Below are 22,374 nucleotides of genomic sequence, written 5' to 3' on the forward strand. Positions count from 1 at the left end.
TGGCTCATTATGGGGTCCCGCAGTGAGGAAGAAGCTATTTTGTAGCACCACAAGGTCAATATCTGAAAGCCAGGGCGATGGAGGGGATATGCCGTGAGATTTTTAATTTGAGAAAGTGTAAAGGGACTTTGCTAGTGAAATATAGTCGGTGAATTCTAATAGACTGCAGCTACTGATAGACAAAATGCAGACTTTGCCTTTTTTTCTCTTTTAAAGTAATATGAAAAGCTGTTTATCCAAAGCATTGCAAATTTGCAGACACACCCAATACTGTGCTGAAATTTATCAAGCCCATATTTATAATAGTTTGCAAGTTGGAACCAAAATTGTATCTGGCAAGACCCATTGCAGGTGCTTTTATAGCCCATAACATGCTTTCTGACATTATAAAGGTCTGATGTTTCACCCTCCCAACCTCTGCAGGTGCAATCCATATCAATACATATATTCCACACCTCATTACATGTTCACTCACAACATCTGTTTTCAAAGCTGTATAAGATATTTCTATGCTCCATGGATCTACTTTCCCAGGAATTTTGATTTTACTTCCAAATAGATTTGAAAAGGGGACCTGTCACACTCTATTATGCTGACCTCAATGATTCTGTGCTCTGTCCAAATCCAGCGGTTTTCCATAACAATGCAAATTACAGGGTGCAAAGCCGAAGGAGACAAGACTTGTTATTCTCCACCCAAAGGACAGAGGTTCTTTACAACAAACTCGGCTGTATGCCTTGTGTAGACTTTGACAGAATATAAATGCCAACTTGGAAGTTGTTTTGTGCCAGACAATGAGTTTTAGATGTCAGTTCATAAGGATCAGCAGCTGTCTGGAGAAAGTGATGCTAAGGCTGTGGGATGGGGTGGGGTGGGCTGTAATGGTCTGTAGGAATATTTTTGTGAATGAATGAAACTTTGAAAGAAAGAAAAAAAAATCAGCCGAGACCTTCTGATGCTGATTTGGAGGTTCAAATTGGTTCACTTTTCTCAATAAGGGGAAAGTCCTTGGCAACATGGAAACTATTAGGGTTAATGTATTCAACAACTTTCTTTTTCATCATTGTGCATAAAATCAATAACTCTAGCATTATGCAGACCGTATCTATCAAAGCTGTCTGGCCTTTATATGTATTTAAACATCTATCTATCCATCTTGAGGAACATGCTACATTTTTAAAAGGGTATGAATGAATATAACTGTCTTAACCCTAAAAAGTTAACTGTTTTAGACTATATGCTTTTACTTGAATACACAACACCATGCATCTGTGCCTTTTTCCCAGCGTGGATAGGCTGCAGTCAGTGACCCACATCTCAGCGCAATGAACTGCTTAACTCAGACTGTTGTTTTATTCAGTGCACTGTCAACAGACGGCTGAGGAGGAGGAGGGGCGGGGCTTAAGCTTATGGCCCATTATTATTGGACACTAGATTCGACTCGTCTTGCTCATTGGCCGCTCGCGCTGTCGTTCTCGATCTGTTATCGCCGCTTCCCGCGCCATTCGGCGTGCACGCGCATGCAGGACCAGGCACGTAACCGTTTGGAGACTGTCTGGAGTCTGTCTGAAATAGATAAAATTGAAAATGGACTTTTAGATATCTGTGTTCATTTACAAGGAAGCCGCCTGTTGGAAAATGGGATCTTTGCTCTCCTCCTCGAGCGCCTTCGCCCACCAGTCGCCACGCTCTGGCAAAAATATAGATTTTTTTCTAGATAAACGTTGTGAAAGTTTTTTCTTCTGCAGTCTATCAGGAGACAGCTCTTTATGCACAGGTAGGTACGGCAAGCGTCAGAGTGAGAGTTGCCCAGTGTACTGCAGCATTACACAGCTGGTTTTTATTATTTTTTTTATTTTATTTATTTTTTAAATTCATTTTTAACCTGTTTATTTGTGAATGTTAGCTATGTGTTTTTGACTAAAAAAATAAATAAATAAAAAATAGAAAACAGTTAAATTGCAGACCTTAAAATCTAAGGGAGCTTGTTTTACGTAGCAGACTGTAAAAAAAATAATAAAATAACGCATATTGTGATATTTTTATTTACTTGTATTAATTCGACTAGCAGTAGCTTCTTTTGTTGTGGGGGCTTCACCTCATTCACTACTTCAGGAAGACGCGCAGGTGATGCACCTTTGCTGACGTGAGGTTGTTGATTAACCCCATGCGCGCTTTAGCTACCTGTTAGTCAGCAGACACCTGAAGGCAAATGCTGCCTTCGGTGGACTCTTCTATTCTCAGTTTAACCCTTTCAGCTACACTGACAAAAAAAAGACCACATTTTTGATTACAATGCATTTCTTTTGCAAGTAGACGCACATTTACGGAATCTAAACTCGTATATGTGACTACAGGGTAGTGGAAAATGAACACTGTATGAATTTTCTTTTCTTTTCCTATCTTTGCTTGTGCTCTGCAGGGAATCACCCTTCAGCCCTGGAGTTCAAGAGGAGTGCACCATCCAGAAGGCAGCCTACAAGAGCACAGAAAGGTTGGTTGCTGTGCGCATTAGGCTATGATAGAGATTTTTGAACTGACTTATATTGTGGGCTGATGTTATGCAGGATGTTGTTAGCTTTGTAATTAACTGAAAATTTTCCTCAAAACATGATATTAATATTTGAATTCTAAAAGTTTTCAGAATTTGTCCTGAACTTCTCCCTTTTGTAGCTTCAAAGTATAATAAAACACTTACTGTGGATAAAAAAAATACATCTAGAAATCTATACTATATTCAAAATGAACACATATTTAAATAAATGTAATAAATCTGGCTACAGCATTGCACCAAATTGAAATCCCTACGTGTGCTTTTAAACATCTTTTGTAGCCCAAAGATGTCTTTGTCAAACAGTTTCTTATCCTAAAACACAAGACTTTACAGAAAACAGAGAAATATTGGTAAGGCTTTAACAACACGATCAAAGTAATCTGTGTGCCACTGTGGCTGTGTACCTGATGTGCTGCTGCCACAGACTAGTCTAGACACTTTTCCTCCTTCACTGCAGTTGTCTGCAGACAGTGCGGTCATATGACTTGGGGAGAATTCCTCCCTCCTTTCAGTGTCTGCTCTTTTAGGGCAAGATGGCTGCTAAAGTATTGTTGCAACCCATGACGTATATATGAATCAACGTAAAGGAGGAAAACCGTGGCAAAAATGGTCACACGTCTTATTATAAATTACACCAACATAGAAGGGGTAGTGAATATCAGCTCTTTTCACTGATTTTTTTCAAACCTACATTTATTGTAATCGTCAGCTCAGTTATTTCTTTGGTCGATTATTGATTGTTACTAGTTACCATCCTCGGATCAGTGCAACCCAGTAAATGGAAAGTTGCAATGTTTTTGTGCAGTTCTTGACTATCTGAGAGCTTTCCTCCCCACTTCTTTCTCTTCTGCTGCATGCCGGTCTTTTATAGGGACGCTTGGTAGCCATTTTGTCTGATTCATCACTGCATAAGGCTTGCAGGGTATTCCAAAATTTGTCGTGCAACTACTCAGCATTTCTGAGCATTTGGCCCAGCACCTTCAGAAGGCTGTGGTCTCAACAGGAATACGCAGTACAAAATGCAGTCATGTTCCAGTGTTGTTGAAAATGTTGAAAAGTGTGAACGTTTATATTTTTGTGTTCATAAAAAATCCAGCGAGTCTTAGACACTAGTGTGGCACTAAAAAGTAACCTAACATAGGAGAAAGCATTACTTGGAATAACAATGTAGTCTGTAAGATTATACTTTAGGTTTTATGATTTTGTAATTTTTTATTTTAAAGCTTTTGTCGCTTTAGACTTGAATAAGTCTTGTATTAACAGCCAGTGTGTTCATACCACAGGTAGTGCTGTAAAGTGGGATGCACGATAACAGAAGAAAAAAAAAAGTTTGCAATGTCTTTGGGAGATGCATTGCTTCACCTGGAGTGGATATTGATTTATAACAGTGGTATTACACTATTGAAAAATTATAGCAGCGGTAGTAATGCTTTACAGAATCCCCTTTAAAGAGAGGGAGGCAGGCAGTATTAACTTTGACTTGTAAAAGTGCTTCAAGCTTTCCTCTGACATTACGAGTTATTTCCACTGCTTAAGTCTGTGATGTTTATCTGTTTGCCATATCAGTGACCAGCCTGGACAGATCTCTTCATTAACACCTACTTAGTGCATACTCTTCTGATGTCTGACGGCTTCTTTAGTCTCATCCTTTTCAGGTGTTTTTGTGAGCTTGTTGATCATGTAGCCACATATAAAACATGCAGTATTTTTGCAGGCCTGTCCCTAACCTGAACCAGTGTCTGACAAAAAATGATTGGAAATGCAATTAGAAAGGTAAGAAATGCGCGCAAAGCAGAATTTCTAAGTCTTATATTTCTTTTTGATACCTTTTTAAAAAAAAAAAAAAAAAGTGATTTACCTACAGTAGCACAATAGCACAGAATAGCAAGCCATTTTGGGGGTATATGCTACACAGAACAATACGTTACTGATTCATTTTCAGATTTTTTTTTGGTCTTTTTTTTTTGTAATGCAGTTTTAGTGAAATGTTTTACTTATTATTTGTAGCTGTGACCACAATATTAATTAAATGAGTATTTATTTAATCACTACTACCTCCAATCAAATTAAAGCGATGCATTGCTTAAAGCTAACTTCAAATAAAATCATTCCTAAATTATGTATCTGTAATTGTAATTGTGTCAGCTACCATAAAGTGAATAACGATTGCAGCTTAAGTGTTTTGTGGAGCAATCCGCACAATTACGATTTGTTTTTAAACTGTTTCAGCAACACTTACCGTCTAGCCAATATGGCATTTATGTGTGGTGACTTTTTAGCTGCAGACTTAGTTGCAATAGTTTGAAGAAAGCTGTGATAAACAAGAAAAAAACAAAGTGTTTAATTTAATCCTTGTCATTTCAGTTTTCTGCCGTGTTCTGTGTGGTGCAAAAGAACGTGAGCGTTGACTAAGACACACAGTTGTCCTGTAATGCTTTTTTTTTTCTTTCATTTTCACAGGAGAGCCCTGGTTTCTTGAAGTCTGTCATGCCTTCATATGTTTGACCCTGAAGTGTACCCGCCCAAATGGTAAGATCTGTGTTGACCTGTTCATTAGAGCACATTTGGGCACGTTTAAAGTTGAGAAAAGCAATTCAAGGAATGCTTTAAGGTGCTGCAGTGAGTGAATGCGATTGCCTGAGGGAAATATCAGTCCGCTGCACACCAGCATTTCCAGAGCTTGAGCTCCTGCCTGCAATGCCAGTTCTGCATGATAAGATGGTGAGAATTGGCTCAAATCCACTGCTGTCATTCACTATTTTTTTATTTTATTTTTTTACCAACACACATTTTTGATCTCTTCATAATATAATCATAGATATGGATCTTATAAGTTTTACTTGAGGCTTTGACTGGAAAATGCTGATGCAAGAGGCGCTCTGAATCTTCATCCTGTTTTTCTATTGGATGATTGTCTCCACCCACAAGTGCAGTCACGAGGTCTAGCATCATGATGATGTCTGGAAAAAACAGGCTTTTCGTGGGTTATTTCTGTGCACATACAAACTAAAATCTGAGCCTGTTTCAAAGCATTGCTCTGAACAGCAGCAGCACCTGCCATTGTCTCCTGTAAATGGTGGGATGTTTAACTCACCAGGCTTTTGCTACGTAATGACGCAGTTTCCTTTGACAATGGTGTGGCATTTTTTTTCTTTTTAAATTGAGGCCTTCCCTGTATTTAAGATGTCTCCTGGCAGTCTGCCAAAACATGGATCCATTTCCCTTTTCTCCTCTAACAGCTGCACAGCTGTGACCCTCAGCCGGTCTTAGCCATCGATATCGCAAAGCCATCAACGTCCATCTTAGGTTTAGGCACTGGCAAAAGAGAAGAACTGTAATGTAGCCCGTAGAAAAGGAAATCTGAACTCTCGGCATAAATCCTAACAGAAAACGGCACAACTTATATGAACTAAAACTTTCCAGTCAAAGAGATTTATGGGTATATGTGAAACATACTTTTAGCGTAGTAGTAGTATTTTAGTTTGTCTTTTAAAGTTTTAATTTTTGTTCAGTGCAGCGTGTTTTTTCTTATTGCCGTAATGCTTTCTTTTTTCATTTTCAAATGTTTAAACTGACTTTTAAATGTTTTTGATGCCACGTTTAAGATGATTTACTGAAAATGCTCATCACCTCAGATTTAAATAAAAAGTATTAATTAAGCGCCAACGTAATATATTCTAATAACGTACTATTAAAAGTTTAACATGGAATACATGCTTTAAAATATAACGTGCAATACACATATTTTGTTATTTGTTATTTATTGACGTCTATCAGACTTAAATGACAATGACTAAGTCACGCAATTAAAATGATTATTCGAGAGAAGATTCTGAAGCAATAACTGTTTGTTTGACTTTTGATTTTAAATTTTATTTGCTCTGTAAATTGTCGAAAAGTTATAGGCATTCGGCGATAATAAAAACGCGCATTAAAAGAACACATTTACACGATTAATAAAATGTTTGTTTTTCAGCGTGTTGTGCATCTTAAACCTTTTATATTTTTTGTAATAAAATTTCAGCAGCATTAACGGTTTGATAGCAAATTTATTTCTGATTTGTACGATTATTACGCATTGTTCGTATATATTGAAGTTATTTCTAATCGTTTATTTTAACACAGTTCGTTTTTATTTTGAGCAGAGTGTATAAATCTCTAAAATGTAATGAGTGTAATAAAATATTGTTCATATATTATAGAATAGCATAGAAAAGTTATGCTTATTGACGCTAAATTATATTAGAGCGATATAGTGCTGTATTTTTGTGTGTGTTAGATTTCAGTCAGGCTCTTATAAGTGATGCATCTTTTTAATGAAGTTGTATGAGCTAATGACTGCACTGGAAAGTAAAGTCCACCCATTGCAACGTTTATTTTAAATGTACTGTATAAAAGGATGTAGAACTGCTAGTTTGTCTTACGAAACTAATTAGTTAACCTTTACCCACCCACTGAATACTTGTTTTCCTCCACTTATGTAAAGCCACACTGTATTCTGATGCCATGTAACACAACAGTGGCTGTCAGTAGCATTAAGCTGGGTCTGTGCTTTGTTGCCATTAAAATAGAGAGAGGAAAAGGGACTTTGGATTTATGCATGTGTTTAGGTATTATGAGGCCAGGAGGCAGGTCAGAATTACCAAACCTATAGATTAATGTCAGACCTGTTAGATTTTGTTAAAAAAATAATTAAATGAATTTTAAAAAATGTATGAACCACGCTAAACCATATTAAGTTTAGCTTATGCATGCAGGTGGTTTAGATAGTTTCCACTTGAAATTATGATTACTAAAACTAAATTATTTCAGCTGAATTCCTGATTGCGTCGAACACTTATTAATATTTTTTATTAGTTCATTTGACTGCAGATGCTTTTGTTAATAAGCCTAAATTGTTTTCACCGTTTTGATCCAATGTTACTCTTCAAAATGTTTCTTTAAGTGTTTCCATTAAACCTTAATAACAGAATAATAAAACGCTGTTTATCTGGTGAATTTTTCTGTCGTTTTGAGCCAAAATAACATTTTTGAAGTATTGAATTGATCTTAGGTCAACAGTAGGATCTTGGCTTGGAGATAACAGACCTTTTTTTTCTTTTCTTTTATTTTAAATAACTAAAGAATCACAGTCGGCACACACTCACTGAGGTTGTGAATGTAATCTGCAGCCACAACATCATATCACATGAATATTAGTTCATTAGCAGAAGGCTGCCTGCCTGAAATTCCACATTGACTTTAATGTAAATGTCACGGTTATTTCTGAGAGTTGTGAAGGTAAGTAAATAACCTATTTTCGTTGACTGGAGTGTGTTTGCTTGCATTTGTTACAACTAGCTGTGATCCAGCCAGTCTTAAGATGTGCACACGCAGCATGTCTGTTCCCACTCAGCTGCGTTGCATTGACAGCTTCAGCAGTACTTCCTGGTTTCATTTGACTGCAAAACCACCACTGACTTTTAAATGGAGTGTGCTCATCTACAACACCCTCATAAACGATACAAACAAGGTCATAGGGCCTGGTGATCACTGTTTGACTGCACTGCAAGGCTGTGTGCTTGCTTATAGTGAGCAACAGCCTCAACAAGTACTTACCTTCTGGGAGGAAACTTTTGGGTTGAGGTGAACTTCTGCTTGTGTAACTCTTTCTCTGAGATGTCAACACATAGGATTTTACAGTGGACTAAGGCTTTGAAAATGACCTTAGTTATACAGTTTGTTTGTGTCAAAAGACATGTATGCTTTTACAGTAGTGTTTAACATATTGCACAATGCTTTTTGGAGATTTTATTGTTCGTAACAGTATTCGGCTTTCTAATGAAGGTTTGAACGTGCAGTAAATAGTATACCAGTGCAGTAGTCACTATATAAAGCTTGACTTGTATCATTATTAAAGAACAGATTTTTGTAATTAGGAAGACAAAACACATTCTTATTGTGACGAGTTATTAGATATTGTTTTGTGCATATTTTAATCAAGATATCTTCTAAAATTGATAGCTGCTTGGTTGATCAACTACTATCACCATGAGTGAGTATAAACATCTGGTAAGATGATAATATGGCAGTTCAAGAGCCTTCCTTGCCTCTGTGTAATATAGTACACATTGCCATCGTCTACAAATTTTGGTTATTTTAACAAAAGACATACTTGGGATAAAGTGTAACTTGTTGCATTAACTTTATATTCACAAAAATGAAGATGTAAGAATAAATCTGCAAAATACTTTTATAGTGAAAAGTCAGAAACGTCATTTGTGGACTAGCCAGTAGTTTGGTGCAAATAGTATGTAGAGCAGATCGGTGTGTATGTTACTGCTTTATATTTTTGTCATTTGTTTCATATCTTACAAAAACTGCTTCGTTAACATACAAAAGCATTAAAATTTCACCACTGCGGTGGCTTTGGTAAAAGTTTCCCTCAAAGCTAGATTTCTGAGACTTGAGGGTGCACTTGCATTTTTCCCTAATTGGGGCTTATTTTAACACACCTGGAATACCTGCTTTCATTCTGCCATTTGACCTTTTGTGAATTAAGACGGCAAGACAGTTAGAGCTCATCAACCCTGCGGTACATCATACTGAGGGAAGGCTGCACCATGACTAATTAGTAAATCTCACTTCTCTCTAAGGTGAAAAACTGATTTCCTTTGCAGAGTGTGGGGGTTGATAAGTAAATACCCACCTGCACTAAGTTGCAGTAACCTAATAAGTCTCCCTGGACTTTGAAAGTGAATATTTCATATTTCACTTATCTCCAACAGCTTTTCTGCATGTCTCATATCTGACTCCCAAACCTTAAAAGATGGGTAAGACTGCACCCACAGACTGCAGGATCTCTCTGTCACACAATGGCGTGGAAAGGTCAGGCCTAATGAAGTCGGGGGTTTGACCCCTAGTATTCAGTGACTTTGCATGGGCTCCCATCCCACTGCTGCAACCATGCCGGTTAATCCCTTTTTGATCCTAATTGATAGGCATTAACATGATCCTTATCCAGGAGCTGTGTTTTGTCTTCCACAGCCCTTCTCTCTGGGTGTCAGTGACACAAAGTGTGAAAGCGTTAAACCAAATGTGAAATTGATATTTTTCATGTTTGTGTGCTTAAACTCAGGCTGGGTTTTATGAACACTCATGCAGAAGTCCTCAGTGTTCAATGTTTTGCCCTTTGAGACTCTTAACAGGACTTAGCATATAACCTCTGGAATCCGACTGTGATGTGAATGGTACCAGCCCATTTCCAGTTTGTTTTCCTTTGAGTCCTTTTATCTTCATTGCTAGGTGATTGCTTCCTTTAACTATTTACTAATTACCCTCTTTAAAATGTTTGCACAGTCTTTAAGTCAGGGTACATGTCACTTTTATGAAAGCACAGACGCTGCAAGACTTCAGAAATGCAGGCGGCATCAGTTCTTCAGGGTTTCTTTTGACTTTGATTTTATTAGTCTAGTATTATATAAGATTCGTTTTTTTAAATTCCAGCTGTCAATTTCCAACTCTAAAAATACTTAACTTTAAATATTAGAACTCTCGCTACACACTAATCATTTACATTACTTATTGTAGTTTGACTTTATTCACTATAGCAATCAGAAGTCATCGCACACATTTATAAATTAGAAAAACGCCTTCACTAAACACTTGATGTACATTTGAGTAATTGCTCATTACATTACATATTTTCCAAAGGTGTGTCCTTTTAATTTCCTTGCATCTACAAACTAGCGGCACATAAATCTGTTGCGTTACACGTTGTTTTACAAGCGACATTAAAGGGGTATTTTATTTGTATTTGTTTGTAAAACTACCAAGTAAAGCAAATAGCAAAGTTTTCTTTGGACTCAGCAATATTCGAGTTTTCTGCAAAAGTTTTGCTTGTTAATGTTTAATGTGTATGAGAATTTTCTTTCAAATGCATTGAAACCTTGTGCTGTCATAAAAACACTGATTTAAAAAGTTACATTCTGACTGCTTTGTGCTTTGAATTAGTCACCTTTATATTAGATTTACACGTAGATGTTTTACATTTAATGTATTGGTGAACATTTTCCCACAGCTCCAACGTCACAATTGTTCCTCTAAAAACTGCATTATGCTTTTAATCTATGGTCTCTAATGTGAAAAACTTATTGTAGGAACCTTTTTCTCCCACCACTGTGCATTACATGAACTTTACTTAAATGCACTTTAAAAAAAAATTGTAGAGACATTTCATACTTAAAAAAAAATCCACCAAAAAACAAAAATCTGTTTTTAAATGTTCTATTTCTTTCCTAATATTAAGATTTAGTTCCTTCTTTAAGCTTGGTAAACCTCATCTGTCTGCAAAACCAAAAGAAGGTTTCAGGTTTTTTGGACAACCATATGTTAAATATTTATTTATTTTGAACACTACACTCAAATCTGCACAATTAAGAAGCATGTCTCGCCATTTCGCTACTGTGCTCAGCAGTGTGCATCAACCCACTTTAGCTGTAAAATGCCAGGTGTCATGTTGGTTCTTGTTGGTTTCACACAGCGACTCAAGTCCCTCCCTGGAATGCATTTCTCATGTCTCCATAGGATTGAGTGCTATTTCCAGCTTGTTTGTTGCAGTCAATAATGAGTACTCTGTAAGGCCTGATGACATAATTTTAGGGATTGCTAAAGGAAAAAACTCATTATGGAGCTAAGACGGTACAGACTGGGACGACGCACATGTACTCCACATGACTGGCACCACCTGCCCTCTATATGTTATACTCGCTTCTCTTATCCCACTGAGCTAGTGTCTGCCAGTTATGTGCAACCCCCAGCAGACACCCATGCAGTGACTCAGTGGTGGGTTGGGCTTTACTGTGTTGCTGTTATTTAGATAAGCTTTAGCTATAGGTAAATAAGTTTGTAGATGATTTGGTGGATTGAAAGGTCAGTCAACGACAGCAACAGGAAGTGTACTCTCCTTAGTGACATAGAAAGATTAGAGAGTCAGTGCACTGTAGAGAGTTTTTCTCATGTTTGTAGTCTAAAGAAGCTTTGTTTTCTTGCATTTTGTCTGACATATTTTTTTCTAAGATGGTAGACATTTTCAGCAAGTCTGTGACTATTTGCTGTGCAGTATGAAGAGTTTGCTTAGTTCTGGTTGTAGCTGTTTTCTTTCTACTTATTTTTTTCTCCTAGTTGGAAAAATAATGGGGAGGTAGTTCATGTACAGTAAAATGAACAGTGCAGTAACCAGCTCTAACATTTATGGCAGTGTTGCACTGGTTCAGGACATGCAAATATATTTAATAATTATCTGTAATTGTCATGCTGTGTGGATGGTAATTGGCTAACAGCCATATCGTGCATGCGATTGGAGCACATTTAATGTAAATTTTAAAGTTTCCTTGATTGAGAGGTATTTACGGTATAGCAGTAATTGTCATCCTGGAGCATGCAAACCTTAAAAAAACCTGACAGATTCCACATTTTGACTGTAGCTGTACTGTAATTTGATATTCTTGTTTATAACTGCCTTTATTAATAATTGCAAAGCCAAAAAGTACTTCTTGAGAAAACAAAGAGCAAAGAAAATCAACCACGAATTTGTGCATGTGCATTTGTGTTTGCGTGTGTTATAGAGGATTGACTTTCAGCTTGAAGAAAGCGACATCATTACACTTTTACAGCATTGGCAATTGAGTGACTGAGCCATATTTATACATGTCAAATTCTGGTCTAAATGCACATCAATGCAGTCTGTCTTTAGCATTTTAGAGCAGTTATACCTGTATGTATCAGAGTGACGTGTCTGAAGTTTAAAACTTTGGAGTGTTTATTAAAAATAAAACAAACTCTTATTTTGATATCTTATTTTTACTCTGGAGCTTTACACATCACAGCGCCTCACCACCTTCGTTTATTCTCTTCATATTGTTTCGATATGAACAGCTTTTTCTAGAAATGACACAGATGAAAATATCATCTTGCAGGATGTTGCTGCATCACAGCAGGGATAAGAGGAGCTTGTTGGCATGTGTGGAGTTGGTCTTTTAAGACATTGAAGTCGACGGTAATTTCCACTCCTCTCTGGATTTAGCTGTCAGAATTCCTACCAGCAGACTTCCATTTGCATTCAGTTCATTTTTATGAATTAGCTGGTGTATTTATAGCCTCTGTCCATTTTCGACAGCTTAGATGTGGATCACTTAGTGTGCAACCATATTTTTTAATTATTTGGTTGTGTTCACGCACATTTTACTTATTTGTATGATGTTTAAAACATAAAACTAGAGTGGGATTTAGGTTGAGTTCCTAAAAGAAAACAAGAAGAGTGAAGCATGTGAAGAAAAGATGGAAAAGGTTGGAAAATAATCTTTGTATACAACTTGCACTATGTAAGACCAGCCATATATTTGCAGAATGTCTCTAAAATTAAAAGAAAACTGAAAAGAAACTTTATTTAAAACTTTTCTTCAGGTTCATTGGATATTAAATCATCATTTTCTACCGGCACTAACATTATTTCATATTTCCTACATCCCTTTTATTCATATTTAAACCTTTGGTGACTTAAACCTCAAATAAAAGCATTCAATTAAAACACAATGCTAAGCTCTCGTTCTGTGAAGATGGAGTTTAAAGAGGCAGCAATGCTAAATAATCAAAGTGGGGATTGATGGGCAGTATTTGGTTGGAGAGCCTTTTAGCAGCTTTGGGCCTAAACAAGTTATCTAATGTAATGACTAATGTTTGAAGTTGGGTTTCATGCTGTGCTTTTTCCACATTGCAGTTGCATTTTTTTTATTTTTTAAATAAATCAGTTTTCTTAACATAGCTGTTAGTCCCAAGTGGGGAGACTGCTCAATCTAACTTTACTTCTCAATGCTGCACATTGTCCTTTCTCCTGACAGAAGCATTCAAGATCAAGGGCAGCATCACCTTTGCCACTAATGAGGTTGTTTATTCCCCCAAATTTCCTTGTGGACTTAAACTGAGAGGAAAAACGGGCCATGCATAGCAGAGCACATAATTAGCATTAGCAAAACAGAGCTCCAAAAGTCCCATTTTATAGAATAGGTGACAGCAGGATCCCATGTTTCTTACCTGAATTGCCTGTATGTTTACACTTTGGACAAAAGTGTATTTAATTGTAATAGGTCATAATCTTTGAAAAAAATTGTTTCAGAACTTCCCGTTGCTTTATTTTAGAGTCAAAAGTTTTAGGACTTTAATTAGAGAAATTAATTTCATGTCAGATTTTCCAAAATTTACAAAGATTTCTCAGTAATAAACAATGTTTTTTCAATGGTGACTATCCATATAAGATATTACTGTGCTCTTTACTTGGACTCTGTAATAAATGACACTATAACAATGTGCTAACTGCTAGTCAGTAGCATTTCTCTTCTCTTTCAAGGCAACTTGAGCTGCAAATAGGCCAAATCATCTTTGACATCAGCTGCATCAATGTTTTTTTGCTTTGTTTAAATCGTGGGCATTCAAAAGTCATGACATGCAAAATAGAAACGCATCTGATGAAGAGGACTAAGTACTAAAAACGAACTACTAGGGATACGATAGACAGAGTACACAATGTCTGTGGTTGCAAATCAATTAGCAATCAACCTAATGTGTTGAAAATCCTTTTGAATTCCCAATACATTGGCTTTTTTTGTGCAATGGTGCCTGACGTACTCTGCCCTGAATTATTTATCTTAATTTCTATTGACTATATTGTATTATCAATTCAGAACTGTCATATATTTTAATGTTTTTAATCTAATTTCCATTACGAATGAGTTTAACCTGATCAAGAGCCTTTGCCGTTGTATATCTTCCAATAATAGTGATGATGATATATGTGTGGCACTTTTCTCTAGCTGGTGCACAGGCAGAATACCATTTCCAGGCCTCTACTCAGAGCCCATGTACACTGCTTTATTTGCTGATGTAGATTGGGTTCCAATCTCTGCGTAAATGTGAGGCTTTACTGTATGTTTGCTTATCTGTCCAGCCATCCCATCTATTCAAACAGCTTTCCTTTTATTTAAAGCTGTGTGCTGGCTGGGCTTTTTATCCCTAGGACTTTTTCTGTTATTTTGGGACCAGATGGCGAGGGGCACGGAAGCGCCTCTTTTGTCTGGGTGCTCCTTTTGAAAAGAGGTTGTCGTTCCCTAATGTAATCAGCAGCACCGGAAGGGTCCATTTTGGGCCGTGAAAGAAGACAATTGGGTCTGGACACCTCTAGCTTACAGAAACGTAGAGTTCATCTCTCGACCCTGCCCCCTTTGACCAAGGCCCTGGCATGGAGGACGCTGATCTTTGATCAGTGGAGGGTGGAGGTGCTGATCCGACCTCATGAGGGCCAAAGGGCACCCCCCTAAACCCCCCTTGCCCTGTTTACCCTGTACTTGGCTACTGCTGACACCTCCTTCCGGAAGAAGCCAGGGGGTAGTGGGTTGGGTTGGGCATGGTGCGGGGGTGTACCATGACCTGTCTAGACACAGTTGTTGTTTGTTGCCCTGGTGTTGCCAAGGGGGACACAATGAACTTTGACCTCAACTGTAGTTGGTTAGGAGCTACTTTGGTCATCCAAGGAAGACATTTTTTTTTCTTTTTAATTTCAGGGTTGGAGGTGGGGAAATGAGGCGGGGTATGGATGTGACCTACATAATGCGCAATCTGCTTTCAGAAACCACAGGCATGAATTTGTTGGCAAAACTGGTTTTATTTATTTATTTGCTAGTTATATTGTATGATAATTTCAGTTGGGTTACAAACGACTTGTATTGTGATTTTGCTGTTTACTGGTTGCACTCTTGGATGTTTTCTTCATCATACACAGTAAGTAATCTTAAAATTTCTTTTTCAAATGTGATATTCAGTCAGTAAATTGGAGGTAAAACCAATAGAAATATTAATATTTTAATTAAACTCATACTTACAAAAACTGACTACTAACATAAGCTGTTTTTGTGTGAAGCATCAGTCTTTAGGCCCTTTATTTATTTTAATTTATTGGAAAGCACTTTGGTTTTAAATGTGCTATATAAATTCAATTTAGTTACTTGCTTACTTTTAACATATGCTGAGTAGCACTTGTCTGTTCGAGCGGCTTTAATGCCTTCTTGTTGAGTGAGAGACAGATTTTCTGTGTGGTTAGACATTGTTACGCTCTCGTATGTTGCTCGACCTTTTTCACATTTTTAATTTTATATTTCAGTTGCTCAAATTAATATCCAGCACAGTGTTTCTCTTTATCTCTGCTTACTCAGAGCTTAGGCATAGATAATTTCTTGGAAAAGATTTAAACGTAATCTGGAAACCAAAGAAGACAAACACTGAAAAGTAGTAATGAAGAGTTTGAATTTTAAAAACGCAAATCAGATCTTGTCTAGAATTTTTATGCCAATATGCACAAATGTTTAGATTTTTTTCTTTGTTCCTTTTTTTTTAAAAAAAACCAAACTATTTTCATAGGCTTAGAAGAACATAATTAGCACCATTATTCCTTAATGGGAATGTTTCGCCACAGACACAGTGAAATGTTTCTTTTATTATTTACCACATGTCGCTCTTTATCCTATGCCTACAGTCGCTGATTTTGGCCTGAACCACAACATAGCCTAATGTGTGAACTGGCTTTGATGTTGAGGCTGTTTCTCAGGAGTGGGTGTAGCGATTCCACCATCATGGCCGCCACTTCCAACCCCGCCTTCTCGCCTGCCACTCAGGAACAGTTAAAATGGCAGCACGCAGCAAAATGAGTGAGAGGGAGAAAGAGAGAAACGCCCACTACTGTGAGCTAAGGCACAGTCGACTGAGCTGTAGCTCGCCTCGTATGCCAGCTCAAAGCGAGATCATTATTTTTTGGTGTTTTCAGTCGTCTGAGTACAATGTGAATCCGAAAATGTCTAGACGGGAACACGCTGCTGAAATCACTGAATAGTTAGCAAATTTTGTCACAGATTCATCCGCCATCTGTATTTTACTGTAACGCTCTGTTTTGAGCAACAATTTGTGAGAAATTTTACTCAAAACAATCATATATTCTTCTTTATGAGCTGATTTCAAAACTTGTAATAGGGCTAATATGATTAGCGAACCCTTCGTATGCAATATTTTATTAGGCGTTACACTTACTACACTGTAATTGAACATGAACATGCTCTTTGGCGTGCTGCCATTCTTCATGTTATTGGTTACAGGTTTATACAACTGCTTATGGGCTCTGTGTGATTAATACAGGATTTTCTGCTGTGTACTGTCTAAAGATGTTAAAAAACAAAAAAACCCCTAAAATATTCATATTTTACTCGTAATATGTATTTGTTTGTACTGCACGCATTGGCCACTGCATCATTTGTATTCTGAAGTGATACAGTACAGTATTTCAGCGACCATATTCATTTTTAATGTTGACAGAACAAAGTAGTGCGATCAGTGATTATTGAAACCCTTTGCTCTTAAACAGCTCTGTGAATGTGCTTATTATGTCATCTAACTAATACCAATTAAAGGCTGTATGCTACACCAACCCAGTGCTGTTTCAGTGAGCTTGAGACCCTTTTAAAATGGCTCACAGAGCATAGATGGGTATAACCAATCTCAGTAAACTGGCTGAAATTAAGCATTATACCCAATCATTTTAAACCTTTGCAGGACTGGCAGCTTCTTCTTAACAGCTCTATTGCAAGGCACTCTACATCCAAACTGCAGAGTGGAAAATTTAAAGGTAAATGTCCAAATTTTTATTTTTAGCTCTTCCTACTTTCGCTGAATGACAGTTTATTATGATCCTCTTGGTGTGAATGTGTTTATTTCCTTTCCACAGTGCAGGGAGCTAGCTGGTGTACTAGGAGGAAGATGTCATGCTAAGGATGGGTTTTGGTGATGATGTTGCTACTGTTGATGCAGCATCGAGCTCTCACTTTGTGCCTCTGTCAGCTATGATCCGTAACCACAAAGTGAGTGACAGGCCAGTCCCCGGGGAAAGCAAGGGGGCCTGAGGTGAGTCAGATGTATCCTTGACCCTGTCTGGCTGTGTGTCAGCGAGCAACACAAACTCTGTAAAAAAAAAGAAAAAGAAAAAGGCCAAAACTGGCATGACTGTACATTGTACATCTTTATTTAGTATGTAGAGGAAGAATGTAGGAGGAATAGAACCTACCTGAGTTTTTCTGTTAAGTGGATCAGTTTTTTTTGTTGCTAGACTCCATCAGATCATTTTGAAATTATAATGAAGCGCACATTACAAATTGATACCTTTGATACCTTTGTGTGCATTTCTGTTCCACCAGAGTGCTGATGTTTTAATCTTGGCTTTGTGATGTTGTTACAGACCTGCCTTAGACAAACTCAGCACAAATTTTGTATACACTGTTTACTCCAGCGCATTACACATGGCTTAAATAACGCATTCATGCAAGGAAACATAAATCTGTTCATTACTGAGGGTAAATTTTACTCTTGAAGTTGCAAAGTGGCACATTCACTCAAATTAGCATTTTGATTTTTTTTCATATAAAATAACTGAAGCTGATGATTGAGAAAATCTTTATTAATATAGCTGTTGTACAGGATATGTGGTCAAATAGCAGAAAAATGTTCCACTGTTAATCAGCTGCAGCACTAGGTGTTGCAATACTTAAAGATGGTGTAACGTTTGTACACGATGCACTCAAAATGAGGGGTCTGGAAAATGTTATCCACATCTCAGGATTTTTTATTAGAGCAAATACCTGATCAGTTTGAGAAGGTGTCCAATTGAGAAGAAATTTTTGAATTTATTGAATTGCGATAAAATATCTGTTTTATTTCTGGCCTTTTTTTGTTATATTCATGTACTGACAAATTTAAAAATATATGGATTTTAGACTTTTAATCAGATAAAATGGTTAATCTGATGATAATGTTTAAGCATTTTGTGTTTGGGGATTTTGTGTATCTAATGTCTGAACAATAAATGATCAATGCAAAATTTAAAGAATATAATCATGATTAGTGAAAATAATTTTTGTAGTTGCTGCTTTTAAGTGTAAATGCACATTCAGAAATTGATATCTGCAGATGTTCCAAAAGAAAACATTGCGTTTTGTTCCATGCAAGATATTTGCTTCCACTCGCCAAAAAGATGACCCATAAGACATATTAGGAAATTATTTTAAAAGTTGGTGTTTTTTTGAGTTCTAAAGTGCTTATTGTAATATTTTGTAGCAGCAATCAAAGACAAGAGTTTATCCAAAGCCGTAGTCAGTGTTACACCAGACGCATTCTGCAAAAGACACGATTCAACTTAAGATGCAACTACAAGAAATGATGTATTTATGTTAAATTAAATGTAAGATAACTACGACCGTAATGTTAAATAACTTTTTATTAATAAACATTTCCTATTCTGTAATTGCTTCTCTTATTTTTGTTCCTATATTTCTTTTACCATCTTTTTGTTAAAAATATATGACACATCCATGAATCCACCAGTATAGAGAACAAGCTGTGCAACTCATGCTGTGTTAAAAACAACTTTGTGAAATTTGAACGCAGCATAAAATTCGGTCTCGCTGAGCAGAAAACATTACTTTAGGAAACAAATATGGTAGCTACATGAGAAAAGGTGCATTGATGTTTTTTCTTTTTCCTGAATTTCTTCAAGTGAACAAAAAGAATCTTTGCTTAAAAGTCTTGCATCTTCTTTTTTTTTTTCAAGGGTCACTCAAACACGGTGTGTGAAATGAGAGTTGCCTGGGTGTGACTTCTCCAGAAAGCATCCGCTTGCTATTGTCTGCCTAGTCAACTTCTGCAGGCCCCAGCACCCTGACTTCCATACATGAGAGATCAAGGGTTACCAAGGTGCTTTTGAGAAAGAAGGGCTCAGTGTGAGAGGGGACAAACCAGTCCACAAAATACTCATTTCCTTTGCATGTTAGGTGCCCTAGTGGGGATTCAGCCGGGGTCACTGACACAGTTTTTCTTTTTTCCATCGTTGTTCTTAATGAAAACTGTTGCTTGCCTTTTCACTGCCTTTTGACTGCTATCTGCTGCCCTGTACAGTATGTGGCTCGATAATACGGTGAGTTTGTCCAAAAGAAAGTTTGTTCAGACTCTGACTGTTTATCCGGTGCCAGACAGAGGCACCTCATGTAGAAAAGGTAAAAGTAGTTCTGTCCACCTCTCATTCTTGCCAAAAAAGTTCAGCCACTGAGCCACAGCATTAACTTGTATTCTAACAAGATTAAAATATATTCGTCCTGGGGATTAGCATAGTTAGGTGTCCTTTTGCCTCTTTTTTTTCCTGCACTGGTGCGGTGACAGTGGGCTTTGATCTGTGTTGCGAGGCAAGAGTCCTGGCTTGGACCTAGCCATTCGAGTGCCAAGTGTGAAATTGGCCTGATGTCATCCCCATTCTTCACCTTTTACATCTTTCACCACTTTAATTATGTTTCCGCCACAAAGCCCAGGCACCTCTGAGCAGATTCCACTCTGGCCGTAGGAAGCATTTAGAAACTGTGGGTAAATGACACAGTAGGGGAGGGGGAGGATGGTGGGAGAGGTCATAGCAGGATGGGGCCCTTTTGTGTGTAGAGGTAGACATTGATACTTTCCTGATGTATCCTGCACCCACTTCCATTTTTTACAACATGAGGACTCTCTGAAATTTTCCGCAGTACTGAATAAAATTGCTTTTATCCCAGGCAGTTTTAAGAGTTTCTGCAGAGATTTTTATCTCGCTGTTACCTCCCCAGCTTTACACGGTCATATATGGTATTTTGGCAGCAATGCAAGACTTTTCTGAACCGTGAGGAGCCTCAAAAAAGGACCGCTGGTGGTCATTTGACCACCTGAATCTCTACTTCCCAATACGAGACAAATTATTCTCAGATAAAACCTTTTGTTCCAGGAAAGAAGTGCCCATGCAGCCTAACAGCTTTAGCTTTTGTTCATGCGCTGGTGTCCCTATCTGAACTTCAGGGGAGCTTCTCTGCCTGTGAATATTTTGATGAAGCTTCCTATTGATGCGCTGAATGAAGGATCAAAACAACAGGGCTGCGTGCGCATGTGAGGAGGAACAGAATTGAATGGAGTATTTGGATGTGTGTGTGTGTGCCATGCAAGAATAAAATAAACCAAGTGATACTGAGATATGTGTGCATTGTGTGTGTGTGTGTGTGTGTGTGTGTGTGTGTGTGTGTGTGTGTGTGTGTGTGTGTGTGTGTGTGTGTGTGTGTGTGTGTGTGTGTGAGTGTATGAGACAGAGTATGAGTTGGCGAGTGAAAAAGCTGTGTGTGGAGAATGGGTTACTGAGGGGCGGGAGGGGGAAACCAGCCACCTGCAGCCATGACAGGCTTTGACCTTCATTGCTCTCTCTCTCACTCTCTCTCTCCCCCTCTTGCACTCACCCCTCCCTCCCCTACCCTCTCTCGCTCTCTCCCTTCGACTCCCATTTCTTCCTTGTGATAGAAGCACAGGCTCTTTTCAGAAGCAACGAGGAAGACTGACCGTCTCGAAGACAGTGCTGGGTGCAGCCCCATTTGCTCTAATGCTAGTCACTGGCCGTTAGACATGGCGTTCAAAGACTAGTGGTGCAAGTATGGAAATGCAGATAAGGCATTGTTGAGGAAACATGCCTGGGAATTGTTCAAGGCTTTCCCTTGCATAATGTTTGAAGCTTTTGCAAATGTTTTAATCTCAAAACCCATGATTCTGATTTTCAGTGACGATTCTGAACATAAACGAATGTGTGTTTGCATGGAAAGGACTGCTATGCTGTGCAAATGAATAATGTCTGTAATTTTCTTTAAAAAGAGCAAATGCCGTGTTTTAGCTTGTAATGCATTTGTTTTTTCTTCAAGTTATGATGTGTGCACACTATCAGGAGAGACCGAAGGTCCCGTTTGCTGTTCTATCCAGGCCTCGGCTAATGCTTATGGGTTTTAGAGCACCATACAGAGTTCAGAAACATGTTTGTGTATAATCTTCAAGGTTTATTTACTCTTCTTTTGCAGTTTTCAGGTGGCAGTTAATTACACAATTAATACATGATACAAATTATGTACATTTATACCAAAGAATACTTCCAACATAAAATAAAAAATAGCATTGTATTCTACAACTCTGTGTTGTAATTTTATTTAAACATGTTCATATATAGATAGATATACGCTGATGAGTAAATTCATAATGTCGTACCAGCAGTTTTTCATAAAGGCATTAAACTTGAGTAGTCTGCATTTGAAGTAATACTGCTTCTCTGATTCGGCACAGTTCTGTTTCATAAAAAGTTCACACTTGAACTTTAAGGCAAAGTGTGTTTTCTGTTTGGTGGATTTTAATTCACACACACTTTTTGCAGATACACAACAAAAAGACTTTGAAAGGCAAATAATCCACAATTTGGTATGGATACAGTCTGAAACTTAGCTCGATCATACTTTCGTCGATAAAGACCAAAGTTTTATAAACACAGTTATTTGCCCAAGTACAACAAATTGCAGCTTTCATGCAAAAGGCCCCATAAACAATTTTTCATTCACAAAAAAAAAGAAAAAAAAAGAAAAGAAAAAGAAAAGAAAACAAAAAGAAGTTATTGCAAGATAAACAAGCAGTGTAAACACCTCAGATATCTACTCTAAAGCAACACTGGTCATTGGATAGATTTTTTTTTTCTCAATATAATCTATATAAATACACATATGAAGTCCTTTCAACAACGATAAGAGATTTCCAACATTTGTAATACAGTCACTGACGGATTTGCCTTCTTTTTATGATATATGGATATGTAATAAAAATGTATATAGAGAAAGATTTAACAAGAACATCCAATAACCTGCATTTCTAGAAGATACTCGTGA

Source organism: Pelmatolapia mariae, linkage group LG9 (genome assembly GCF_036321145.2).
Source record: "Pelmatolapia mariae isolate MD_Pm_ZW linkage group LG9, Pm_UMD_F_2, whole genome shotgun sequence".
NCBI lineage: Eukaryota > Metazoa > Chordata > Actinopteri > Cichliformes > Cichlidae > Pelmatolapia > Pelmatolapia mariae.